This window comes from Scyliorhinus canicula, chromosome 11 (genome assembly GCF_902713615.1).
Source record: "Scyliorhinus canicula chromosome 11, sScyCan1.1, whole genome shotgun sequence".
NCBI lineage: Eukaryota > Metazoa > Chordata > Chondrichthyes > Carcharhiniformes > Scyliorhinidae > Scyliorhinus > Scyliorhinus canicula.
The window spans coordinates 101,058,669-101,071,723 of NC_052156.1; the positions used below are offsets into that span (position 1 = coordinate 101,058,669).

At 50.7% G+C, this 13,055-nt stretch overlaps 1 protein-coding gene across 2 annotated transcripts in view; it reads right to left on the minus strand.

Moving 5' to 3' along the window:
- cfap54 (cilia and flagella associated protein 54) overlaps window positions 1-13,055 on the minus strand; it is a 763,542-nt gene that overhangs the window by 733,563 nt on the left and 16,924 nt on the right. The gene's annotated exons all lie outside the window — the stretch shown is intronic.

Here is a 13,055-nt window from a genome sequence, read left to right on the forward strand (position 1 = left end):
GTGGCCCACTCATGCGTTACCTGAATCACTAAATACCTAAACCACTCCCTTGTCACTTTAAATGGGAGCGACCCCAGGTTTTCCCTGCCCTGCCGCGTTTACCTAGAATCCCTCACTCTTCCCTACATTCAACTTGTAGCCAGAAAACACCCCAAATCCTTCCAACAAGCAAATAATTCTGCCCATATTTTCCAATGGGTCCAACACAAACAACAGGTCGTCCACACACAATGATACCTGGTGCTCCCCAGCCCTCCTCACAATCCCTCGCCACTCAGACGATACCCAAAGGGCCATTGCCAATGGCTCAATTGCTAATGAAACAACAAATGCGACAGCTGGCACCCCTGCTTTATCCCCCTATGGAACCCAAAATATCCCAAACTCATCTCGTTTGTTCGAACACTAGCCATGGGGGACACATACAACAAACAAACCCATGCCACAAATTTTGGTCCAAACGCAAACCTTCCCAAAACTTCAAACAGGTAGTCCGTCCCTCCCCTCCCCCCGATTCAGCCCCAGACAACCCCTCGTAGAGAGTTTCAAACACGTATCTTCTCCGGCTTCCACACCTGCTTCCCCTTCTCCGCCCTCACTTGCAGAAGTTCCCTGGACGCTGCCTGACGCTGGAGCTGGTTGGCCAAAATGTGACTCGCCTTCTCCCCATACTCATACTGCACCCCCTCGCCCTCTGCAGCTGCCCCACCACCTTGCCCATTCTCTTGCTCAACAAAATGGCCAACTCCCTTGACTTTGAAACACTGGTCACTTGTCCCACCCATCCCTTTCCAAGCCTCATCTTATCTTTTACCCGGAGATGTGTCTCCTACAAGAAAATATATGCTGCTTTCAAGCTCTTCAGCTGCAGGAACACCCGGGAACTCTTGACCACCCCATTCAGCCCACGGACATTCCATGTCACAATTCTCACAGGAGGCCTATGTCTCCACCCCCCTCTAGTGTTCGCCATCATCATCCTTAGGCTCTGTCTTGCCGATTCCCGTTCTAAACCGGCCACATCCAAGATGGCCTTCTGCCCTAACCATGACCACACTAACCCTCCATAGTTGCCATATCGCATTCCCCGCTCCCTCCCACCCCCACTTCCCCTCCCCCTGAACTCTGGCCAACCATCGCAGCCTTTCCCCCACTTCACTCCCGGACACTAGCAGTGCTCGCGAGCGTGGCAACTCATAGCTCCAGGGACCCGGGTTCAATTCTCGCCTCAGGGACAATCTGTGTGGAGTTTGCACTTTCTCCCCGTATCTGTATGGGTTTCCTCCGGGTGTGCCGGTTTCCTCCTTCAGTCCAAAGATGTGCAGGTTAGATCATAAGACACAAAGCAGAATTAGGCCACTCGGTCCATCGAGTCTGCTCCACCATTCAATCATGGCTAATATTTTTCTCATCCCCATTCTCCTGCCGTCTCTCCATGGCCCCTGATCCCCTTATCAATCAAGAATTTTTCGATCTCTGTGTTAAAGACACTTAGTGATTTGGCCTCTATAGTCTTCTGTGGCAAAGAGTGCACAGATTCACCACCCTCTGGCTGAAGAAATTCTTCTTCATCTCTATTTTGAAGAATCATCCCTTTAGTCTGAGAATGTGTCCTCTGGTTCAAGTTTTTCCTACAAGTGGAAACACTCTCTCCACGTCCATTCTATCCAGGTCTCACCATATCCTGTAAGTTTCAATGAGATCCCCCCCCCCGCTCATCCTTCTGAACTCCAACGAGTACAGACCCAGAGTCCTCCACCGTTCCTCATACAACAAGCTCTTCATTCCAAGGATCATTCTTGTGAACCTCCTCTGGAAAATTTCCAAGGCCAGCACATCATTCCTTAAATATGGGGCCCAAAACTGCTCACAATACGCCAAACGAGGTCTGACCAGACCCTTATACAGCCTCAGAAGTACATCCCTGGTCTTGTAATCTAGCCCTCTCGACATGAATGCTAACATTGCATTTGCCTCACCAACTGCCGACTGAACCTGCACATTAACCTTAAGAGAATCATGAACATGGACTCCCAAGTCCCTTTGTGCTTCTGATTTGCTGAGCATTCCCCATTTAGAAATTAGTCTATGTCTAAATTCCTCCTTCCAAAGTGCATAACGTCACACTTTTCCAAATTGTATTCCATCTGTTACTTCTTTGCCCACTCTCCTAGCCTGACCAGGTCCTTCGGCAGCCCCCTGCTTCCTCAATACTCCTCTTTGTGTCATCTGCAAGCTTAGCAATAGTGCCTTCAGTTCCTTCTTCCAGATCATTAATGTATGTTGTGAAAAGTTGTGGTCCCAGCACAGATCCCTGAGGCACACCACTAGTCACCGGCTGCAATCCTGAAAAATACCCCTTTGTCCCCACTCTGCCTTCTGCCAGTCAGCCAATCCTCTATCCATGCCAGGATACCCTTAACAACATGAGCTCTTAAATTATTTAACAGTCTCCTATGGCGACACCTTGTCAAAGGCCTTCTGGAAATCTAAATAAATCATGTCCACTGGTTCTCCTTTGTCCAACTTCCTTGTTACCTCCTCAAAGAACTCTAATAGATCTGTCACACATGACCGTCCCTTGACGAAGCCATGCTGACTCAGTCCTACTTTATCATGCACTTCCAAGTACTCTGTGATCTCATATCTTTAATAATGGACTCTAAAATCTTACCAATGACCGAAGTCAGGCTAACCAGCCTACAATTTCCCATCTGCTGCTTCCGTCCCTTCTTAAACAGCGGTGCTACATTCGCCACTTTCCAGTCCTCTGGGACCCTTCCTGCCTCCAGTGATTCCTGTAAAATCACCACCAATGCCTCCACAATCTCCTCAGCTCTCTCTTTTAGAACCCTGGGGTGTAGTCCATCCGGTCCAGGTGACTTATCCACCTTCAGCCCTTTGTTTCCCCAGAACATTCTCCTTAGTGATGGACACTACACTCACCTCTGCCCCAATTCTCCTGAGCTCTGGAATCCCACTGGTGTCTTCCACCATGAAGACTGATGCAAAGTGACTATTCAGTTCCTCTGCCATTTCTTTGTTTCCTATTATTACTTCTCCAGCCACATTTTCCAGTGGTCTTATGTCAATTTTTGCCTCTTTCTTACCTTTTATATATTGTTAGGTGGATTGGCCATGCTAAATTGTCCCTTAGTGTCCAAAAGGTTAGGTGGGGTTACTGGGTTACGGAGATGGAGGCTTAAGTGGGTTGCTCTTTCCAAGGGACCAGCACAGACTTGATGGGCCGAATGGCCTCCTTCTGCATTGTAAATTCTATGATAATTGGTATTGCAAGGGACTTCCAGTGATGGCCACGGAGAGCGTGGTCGCACATTTGGTGGCTCTTGCTCAAGGAGGATATTTTCAGCCTTTTCCACGCCCAAAGGGCAAGTTTAGCTCACTCAGCTAAATCGCTGGCTTTGAAAGCAGACCAAGCAGGCCAGCAGCACGGTTCGATTCCCGTACCAGCCTCCCCGGACAGGCGCCGGAATGTGGCGACTAGGGGCATTTCACAGTAACTTCATTGAAGCCTACTCGTGACAATAAGCGATTTTCATTTTTAGGGGCTGGTTTACCCAGTAACCCCACCTAACCTTTTGGACACTAAGGGACAATTTAGCATGGCCAATCCACCTAACAACATGTTTGTTTCAAACACTAGCTTTCGGAGCACTGCTCCTTCCTCAGGTGAATGAAGAGGTATGTTCCAGAAACATATGTATAGACAAATTCAAAGATGTCAGACAATGCTTAGAATGTGAGCATTTGCAGGTAATTAAATCTTTACAGATCCAGAGATAGGGGTAACCCCAGGTTAAAGAGGTGTGAATTGTCTCTAGCCAGGACAGTTGGTAGGATTCCGCAAGCCCAGGCCAGATGGTGGGGGATCAATGTAATGCGGCATGAATCCCAGGTCCCGGTTGAGGCCGCACTCATGTGTGCGGAACTTGGCTATTAGTTTCTGCTCGACGATTCTACGTTGGCGCGCGTCCTGAAGGCCGCCTTGAAGAACGCTTACCCGGAGATCAGAGGCTGAATGCCCTTGACTGCTGAAGTGTTCTCCGACTGGAAGGAAACATTCCTGCCTGGTGATTGTCGCACGATGTCCGTTCATTCGTTGTTGCAGCCTCTGCATGGTCTCGTCAATGTACCACGCTTCGGGACATCCTTTCCTGCAGCGTATGAGGTAGACAACGTTGGCCGAGTCGCACGAGTATGTACCGCGTACCTGGTGGGTGGTGTTCTCACGTGTATTGGTGGTATCCGTGTCAATGATCTGGCACGTCTTGCAGAGATTGCCATGGCAGGATTGTGTGGTGTCGTGATCGCTGTTCTGAAGGCTGGGTAATTTGCTGCAAACAATGGTTTGTTTGAGGTTGCGCGGTTGTTTGAAGGCAAGTAGTGGGGGTGTGGGGATGACCTTGGCAAGATGTTCATCTTCATCGATGACGTGTTGAAGGCTGTGAAGAAGATGTTGTATTTTCTCCGCTCCGGGAAAGTACTGGACGACGAAGGATACTCTGTTGGTTGTGTCCCGTGTTTGTCTTCTGAGGAGGTCGGTGCGATTTTTTGCTGTGGCGCGTTGGAACTGCCGATCGATGAGTCGAGTGTCATATCCCGTTCGTACGAGGGCATCCTTCAGCGTCTGTAGATGTGTTACGCTCCTCCTCGTCTGAGCAGATCCTGTGTATACAGAGGGCTTGTCCATAGGGATGGCTTCTTTAATGTCTTTCGGGTGGAAGCTGGAGAAGTGGAGCATCGTGAGGTTATCCGTGGGCTTGCGGTAAAGCGAAGTGCTAAGGTGACCGTCCTTGATGGAGACGAGTGTGTCCAAGAATGCAACTGATTTTGGAGAGTAGTCCATGGTGAGTCTGATGGTGGGATGGAACTTATTGATGTCATCGTGTAGTCATTTCAGTGATTCTTCGCCGTGGGTCCAAAGGAAAAAAATGTCATTGATGTATCTGGTGTATAACGTCGGTTGAAGGTCCTGTGTGGTGAGGACGTCTTGTTCAAACTTGTGCATGAAGATGTTGGCGTATTGAGGTGCGAATTTGGTCCCCGTGGCTGTTCCGTGCATCTGGATGAAGAACTTGTTGTCGAAGGTGAAGACGTTGTGATCCAGAATGAAGCGGATGAGTTGCAGAATTGTGTCTGGAGATTGGCAGTTGTCGGTGTTGAGTACTGAGGCTGTTGCAGCAATGCCGTCGTCATGGGGGATGCTGGTGTAAAGTGCCGAGACGCCCATTGTGACGAGGAATGTTCCTGGTTCAACTGGTCCATGGGTGCTGAGTTTCTGTAGGAAGTCCGTCGTGTCGCGACAGAACCTGGGCGTACCTTGTACGATGGGTTTCAAGATGCACTCGATATAGCCAGAGAGGTTCTGACACAGGGTCCCATTGCCTGTGTTGGCCTTGTGTGTTTTCAGCAGGCAGTAGAGATCTCCAATGCGGGGATTATGTGGGATGAGAGCACGTAGGGTGCTCTGTAGGTCTGGATCCAAGGTCTTAATCAGTTTGTTGAGTTGGCGGATGTGTTCCTTGGTCGGATCTGCGGGTAACTGTCTGTAGTGTTCCTGGTTGTTGAGTTGTCGGTAGACTTCTTGGCAGTAGTCCGTTCTGTTCAGTATGACGGTGGCCCTTTGTCTGCTGCATTGATGATGATGTTGCGGTTGGTCTTGAGAGGATGGCGTTACGTTGTGCTTGGGTGACGTTCGGGGCTGTCTTGTGAATGCGACTGATGAATCTGGCATTGACGCGACTCCTGACGGCTTGAGCATACATGTCGAGTCTAGGGCAGCGGCCTTCCGGAGGGGTCCAATTCGACTCTTTCCTCTTCGGTTGCCACACCGCAGATCTCTCGGTCTAATGTTCCGGTTCATTGGTAGTCTCCTTGGGTTCGCTGTTGGCCTCTTGGGGTCTGTGGAAGAATTCCCGGAGCCTCATTCGCCTGATGAATTCCTCCGTGTCTGCCGCGAGACTGATGGGGTCCATTTTGGTGGCTGGTACAGAAATTGAGCCCTCTGCTGAGGACTTCGATTTTGTCTGGTTGAAGGGTGTAGTCCGACAAGTTGACAATAGATTTTCCTGTATTGTTTTGTACTGTTGTACGGGGGAGGCCTGGTTGCTGCTGGTGGTGATGCCGAGTTTCTCAAGCTTCCTGTTCTTTGTGTGCATATAGGTGGCATAGTATCGTTGTCTCATCTGTTTGGCGGTATTCCGCAGCTGGTCTGCTGCGTCCTGAGCGCAAGTTGAGAATATGGCCTCTATCTTGGTTTCCAGGTTGTGTTGTGTGCTGTAGAGCTGGCGTACGAGGTGGTTGAGGAGTGTGAGAGGTGCAACGGCAGAGTCTCTCAGCGTAGTCCTAGTTGTAGGTCGACTTGAGTAGGTTTGTGACCTGTAGCCCTTTCAGGATCTTGTCTGCTTTCTTGCATCTTTGTAGAAACTTAATGTCAGTGTCTATACGTGCGATAGAAGAAAAGAGCTGCTGGAGCAGGAGAGTCTTCATGGTGCACCACAGGAGACAATGTCAGCGGGCAAGGGAGCTGCTCTGCCCGCCCAGCAGTCAATGGAGCAGCTAATAAAGTTTCTCAATGGAAAGTGCTGTCAGCAGAGGAAAGAGGCCTTGGAAGACCTGGCCAAGGTGGTGGATACGATTACATCGGGGATTGAGAGAGTGGAGCAGAGCCTCGAGTCTCAGGGCTGGGCGATCCAGAAAGTGGAGGAGGCAGTGGGTGAGCACGAGGAGCAGTTGGCCTCATTGGTGGAGGAGGTAAGGTGATGCGGGAGATGCAAAAGAGGCTGAAGGAGAAGTTGAACGATCTGGAGAATCGCTCCAGAAGACAAAATCTGAGGATTGTTGCAATTCCCGAAGGTATCAAAGGTGCGGAGGCCGGCACGTTCATGGCCACGACACTGGAGAAGTTGATGGAAGAAGGGTCCTTTGACCAACCCCCAGAGATAGACCGCTGATAATGAGGCTGCAAGCGGGTGAGCCACCCAGGGCAGTGGTGGTGCAGTTGTACCAATTTCTGGACAAGGAGACGATTCTCCGAAGGGTGAGGTAGACTAGGAAATGCAAATGGGAAGGGTACGAGCTGCAGGTATACGCAGACCTGGAAGCAAAACTGACAAAGAGGAGGTCCGGGTTTAACCAGGTCAAGGCTGTCCTCTGTTAAAAGTGGGTGAAGTTCTGAGTACTGTACCTGCCCGCCTATTGGTGACTGTCCTGAAGCAGGAGTATTATTTTGACAAGCCAGAAGAGGCGATGGAGTTTATGAGGATCAATGAACTGGGAGGAGAGTGAGGACATTGAACTTTAGAGAAATTAGTGCATGTGTTTTTTTTTAAAGTTTTTTCTTTAATAAGTCTTTAATGGTGAGTTTTCTGGAGGGCAGGTTTTTCATGTGGGAACATTGATATGAGTGCGCCTTTTGTTATTCTTTAAGGTAGTATGATTTGGGCAGGGGGGGAAAGAGAGGAGCTGGGGATGGCAGAGAAGTTGGCAGCCTTGGACAGGGGCCACCATGCCAGCTGGGCGGGTTAGTTAACGGGAGTGAAGTGGGGGGTGTCAGGAGGTCGGCACAGAGTGGGGATGGGGTTGATATTTTGTTTAAGGGTGGAGGGGGGAGGGTTGCTGACAAGTGCAGTCGATGTGGCGCAGTTGGAAAAGGATCGATGACAGTGGACGCCCGAGGGTGGGCTTGCAGGGTCGCATGACACCAGGGCAGGCCCAAAAAGTGGGGGCGGAGAGCCCCCGACAAGGCTGATCACATGGGAGGTAAGGGGGCTGAATGGGCTGGTCAAATGGTCACATGTGTTAGTGCACCTGAGGTGTCTGAAGGCGGACGTGGCCTTTCTGCAGGAGATGCACTTAAAGATTGGGGACCAGACAAGGTTGAGGAAAGGATGGGTGGGGCAGGTGTTCCACCCGGGATTGGACATGAAGATGAGGGGGTGGCGGTGTTGATGAATAAGTGGGTGGCGTTCGAGGGGGGAGAACATTGTGGAAGCTTCAGGGGGAGTTCATGAGGTGATTATGGTCACGTGGGAGGTGAGGGGGCTGAATGGACCTAACCCTCAATTTGGGTGCATGGGGAGAAAGGGGAGTGGGTGAAGATGGCACGGCTGGTAGATAAGATTGTGAGGGTGGATAGGAGGTATTTGGAGGCCCAGGAGGCAGGGTTCTTGAAGGAGAGGCAGAGGCTCCATGTGGATTTTGGGCTAGTATCCACAGGCAAGGGGGTGGGGCTGCTACGGATGGCCAGAGGGGCAGTGTACGTGTATGGAGGGATGGCGAGCAGAATGCTGGCCCACCAGTTGAGGGAGCAAGAGGCGGCGTGGGAGATTGGCAGAGTGAAGGATGATAAGGGAAGGGTGGTGTTGGACCCAGGCTATACAAGTCAGAGCCCCCAGACGGAGGGGTAGGAAGGGATGCAGCAGATTTTGGATTGGCTGGAGTTTCCTAAGGAAGAGCTAGTTTGGGGATTGGGGCCCCAAGTGGATTGAGGGAGGTGATGGAAATTATGGGGGCTATGCAGGCAGGGAAGGCCCCAGTGGAGTTTTATAAAGAGTTTGAGGTGGGGAAGGCCCCACAGGTTAGGCGGGTTTTCCTGGAGCGGACAAAGGGGAGGCTGGCACTGCCAAACATGATAAACTCCTTCAGGGTGTCGAACATCGCCATGGTTAGAAAATGGGTCGTGAGAGAGGGATCAGCATGGAGTTGACTGGAGGTGGCATCGTGTAGGGACACAGTTTAAGGGCTTTGCTATCAGCACCTCTGCCATTCTCGCTAGCCAGGTACTCCATTAGTCCATTGGTGGTGGTGTCAGCCTTAAGGGTGTGGAGGCAGAGAAGGGAGCATTTGGGACTGGAGGGTGCTTCAGTGTGGGCACCAATCTGCAACAACTAGAGATTTGCGCTGGGTTAGATTTGAGGTTTCGGGGGTGGTGGTTAGCAGGGATTGAGTGATTTAGTGACCTGTTCATAGAGGCAAGTATGGAAGGTTGGAGGATCTGGAGGAAGCGTACGAGCTGCCCAGGCTGAACAGTTTTAAGTACCTGCAGATCTGAGATTCTGTAAAGAGAGAGGTGCCGTCCTTTCCTGGCCCCTGGCATTGCAGGATATGATTCTGTCGAGGGATGAGATCGGGGAGGGGAAGGTGTCCGACATTTACAAAGAGTTGATGGATTGGGATGGGGACATAAAGCGCAAGTGGGAGGAGGAGCTGGGAGGGGAGGTGGAGGTCAGGACGTGGACAGAGGCCCTGCGGAAAGTGAATGCATCCTCATCATGTGTGAGGTTAACTCATTCAGTTTAAAGTAGTCCATAGGGTGCATATGACAGTAGCAAGGATGAGCAGGTTCTTTGAGGGGGTAGAGGATAGGCGTGGGCGGTGCGCGAAGAGGCCCGTGAATCATGTCCACATTTTTTGGGCATGTCCGAAGCTGAAGGGGTTCTGGCAATTTTCGCTGACATAATATCCAAGGTGCTGGGGGTGGAGGTGGTCCCAGGTCCAGAGGTGGCGATATTTGGGGTGTCAGAAGGCCAAGGGGTCCAGGGGGTGATAGAGGCCAATGTTTTGACCTTTGCCTCCCTGATAGCCTGTAGACGGATCTTGCTCGGGTGGAGGGGCTCGGTGCTGCCGAAAGCGAAGGTATGGGTGAGCAACCTAGTGGAATTCCTTCGGCTGGAGAAGGTCAATTTCGTCTTGAGCGGGTTGGTCGGTGAAAGCCGTTTATTGATTTCTTTAAGGAGGTTTGAGGGGCCAGCATAGAGAAATGCAGGGGTGGGGGTAAGGGGGTTAAAATGGGGACTGCAGGATGGGGGGGGGGGGGGGGGGGGGGGGGGGAGTGGTGTTAGGGGAGCAGGGGAAAATGGGATTTGGTTGTTTATAATGCTGTTTATTTGTTCTTGTGCTTTTGTATGAAAATGCCTTGAATAAAATATTTTATTTTAAAAAGTAATTGGTATTGCGCCATGAGTCTCCTCCAACTCTTTCACCACGTCTTTCGCTGTCTTCAGGTGGGTCTGATAATAATCTAAGAATAATCTTTATTATTGTCACAAGTAGGCGTACATTAACACTGCAATGAAGTTACTGTGAAAAGCCCCCAGTCGCCACACACCAGCCCCTGTTGGGGTACGCAGAGGGAGAATTCAGAATGCCCAATTCACCGAACAAGCACGTCTTTCTGGATTTGTGGTAGGAAACCGGAGCTTCCGGAGGAAACCCACGCAAACACTGGGAGAGCGCACAGACTCAACACAGACAGTGACCCAAATGGGAATCGAACCTGAAACCCTGTCGTTATGAAGCAACAGTGCTCATCACTGGGCCAACGTGTCGCCTGTAAACATGCCCATCCAGGGGAGAACTTCTTCCCCACACACTCCGCTCCATTTTTCCACTGAATCTGCCCAAAACACGGGTAAAAAGGGCCAAAACCAACATGTTCAAGCAGGAGCCATCCTGTGCCTGACCAGTCACTCCATGGTCACCATTGTAAGTCCTCTTTCGTGCATCCTTGTCGGGGTTTACCTTCCCAATCTTTGGTCTTCCCTATGCCTTCCATTGTTCATCATCCTTCTCCATTTTCTTGCCACTCTGCTTTCCATCATGCCACTTTGTCCTACCCCTGCCCTTGCACAGCCCTCCTTCCCCATTGTCCCACTTGTGTTTGCTCTTCTACTCCTGTCCTTGCACAGCTATTCTACCCCTTTGCCCTTCAACTCTGCCATTGCACAGCACTCCTTCCATTGCCCCTTATGTTTTCTCATCCACACCATCCTTGCACAGCTCTCCTATTTCCATTGCCTACTTGTATTCGTCAGCCCCATCCTCACCTTGCACGCCACTTTCGGTCAAATTTTGAGTCGCTCAAATTGAAGGGTTCATATGTCCCACAGCAATGTCAGCATGGAGTTGGAGGGCACAAACTACTCTGCCCCAGCAGTGTGGCATTCAGTGCAACAGGAGGGGCACAGTATTATGGCAGATTAGCTATGTATGTTGCACTCACTTCGAGGTCTCAGGCGAATTGAGGTTCACCTCGTGTACACCATTCCTTTTCAAATGCGTTTGAGACAGACGTGATTTTCCATTGTTGTTTGCAAGATTGGAAGGCATGGGGAGATTCTGGCAAGCAACTGCTTTAATGAGCATTCATCAGCTTCAAAGAATGTACATTCCAGCAGGCAGTGGGATAACCAACTTGCCATTGACCTGTTATTGGGAGAACTGCAACCTATTATTACACACTTTTTCAATCTTTTTTATTGTTTTAAATTTAGAGTACCCAATTCATTTTTTCCAAATAGGGGGCAAATTAGCTTGTTCAATCCACCTACCCTGCACATCTTTGGGTTATGAGGGCAAAACCCACGCAAACACGGGGAGAATGTGCAAACTCCACATGGACAGTGACCCAGAGCCGGGATCGAACCTGGGACCTCGGCGCCGTGAGACTGCAGTGCTACCACTGCGCCACCGTGCTGCCCTACTTTTTCAATCCTGTCAGATTCTCAACTCCCACCCGCTGCATCCCACCAGGGTGGGATGGGAGAATCCCACCCTTTCATTTTTAAACAATGATCAAAGACAAAAAGAAAAAAACTGCAGGAAAGACAAGAACAGTAAAATAAATTTTAAAAGGCAAGATTCAAGACATTCAGTAATAACATTAATATCTAAAAGAATACAGTTCGACATTTCACATCAGATTTCTGTACATACACACAGAGCCCACTTATCAAGAACACGTAGGAGTAGGTTCTTCCCGGAGGTGGAGGACAGATGTGAGCGGTGCCAAAGAGGCCCGGCCAACCACGCCCACATGTTCTGGTCTTGCCCCAGACTTGTGGAGTACTGGACAGCCTTCTTCGAGGCCATGTCCAAAGTGGTGGCAGTGAGGGTGGAGCCATGCCCGATAGTGGCGGTCTTCGGGGTCTCGGACCAGCCAGATCTATTCCTGGGGAGGAGGGCGGACACCCTTGCCTTTGCCTCCCTGGTCGCCCCCCGTAGAATCCTGTTTGGCTGGCGGTCAGCAGCACCACCCAGAGCTGCAGACTGGCTGTCCGACCTCTGGGAATCTCTCCAAATGGAGAAAATCAAATTCGCCATCCGAGAAAATGGAGAAATCAAATTCGCCATCAGGGTAAAATGGTCAGGAATCGGGGGAAGATAGCCGGGGCATGGAGGGGAGAGATGGACTGGGGGGGCGGGGGGGGGGGGGGGGGGGGGGGGGAGAGACGGCTAAACCTGAGGAGGGAGGGGCGAACCACGGGGGGGGGGGGGGGGGGGGGGGGAGACAGCTAAACCTGGGGAGAGGGAGGCGAACCGTGGAGGGGGGGGGGGGGGGAACGGGAGAGGAGGGCCGGCGGGGTGGGGCGGGGGCAGGGAAGCAGGAGCCTGAGGGAGGGCACGCGATGCCAAAACGTGCATGACACCTCCAGGAGCGGGGAACGAGGAAAATGGAGATGGAGGACGGGAGGAGCGACAGAAGCGGGGGCGAGCGTGGGACGGCAGCGAGACCCTTCCGGGAGGGGCGGACGACAACAACACACAGCACAGCCAAATATCGCACACTGTGATTTTCTCCCCGGCACCTAAATGTGTGTATGCCCCCCCACCCCCACCCCCCCACAGGCAGTCGCCTACTCACGTGGTGTGGGTAATTTTGCCACATGTACAGTGCTGCCGCTGTCGAGCTGGTGCACAATACTCCATCAGTTATTCTATTTCATATTTTATTATATTCTTTTTATGTTGGGGTGTGCCCTTCCCCTCTAAATATGTGTATATATATGTTTCTTATTCTGTGCACATAACGGTAATTATACCTTGTTCAAAAACCCAATAAAACATTTATTAAAAAAAACTTCAGCAGCAACCTGGGGGGGGGGACTACGGGTTCGTTATGGGGGTTTGTTCTCATGGTTTTATGCTTATTTCTTTTCTTGTTAATTTATTGTTTTTATATTGGAGGGCAGGGGTCACTGTTTTTCTCTGTTGTGATAAAATTTGTTGTTGAAAACTTGAATAAAAATTATTTA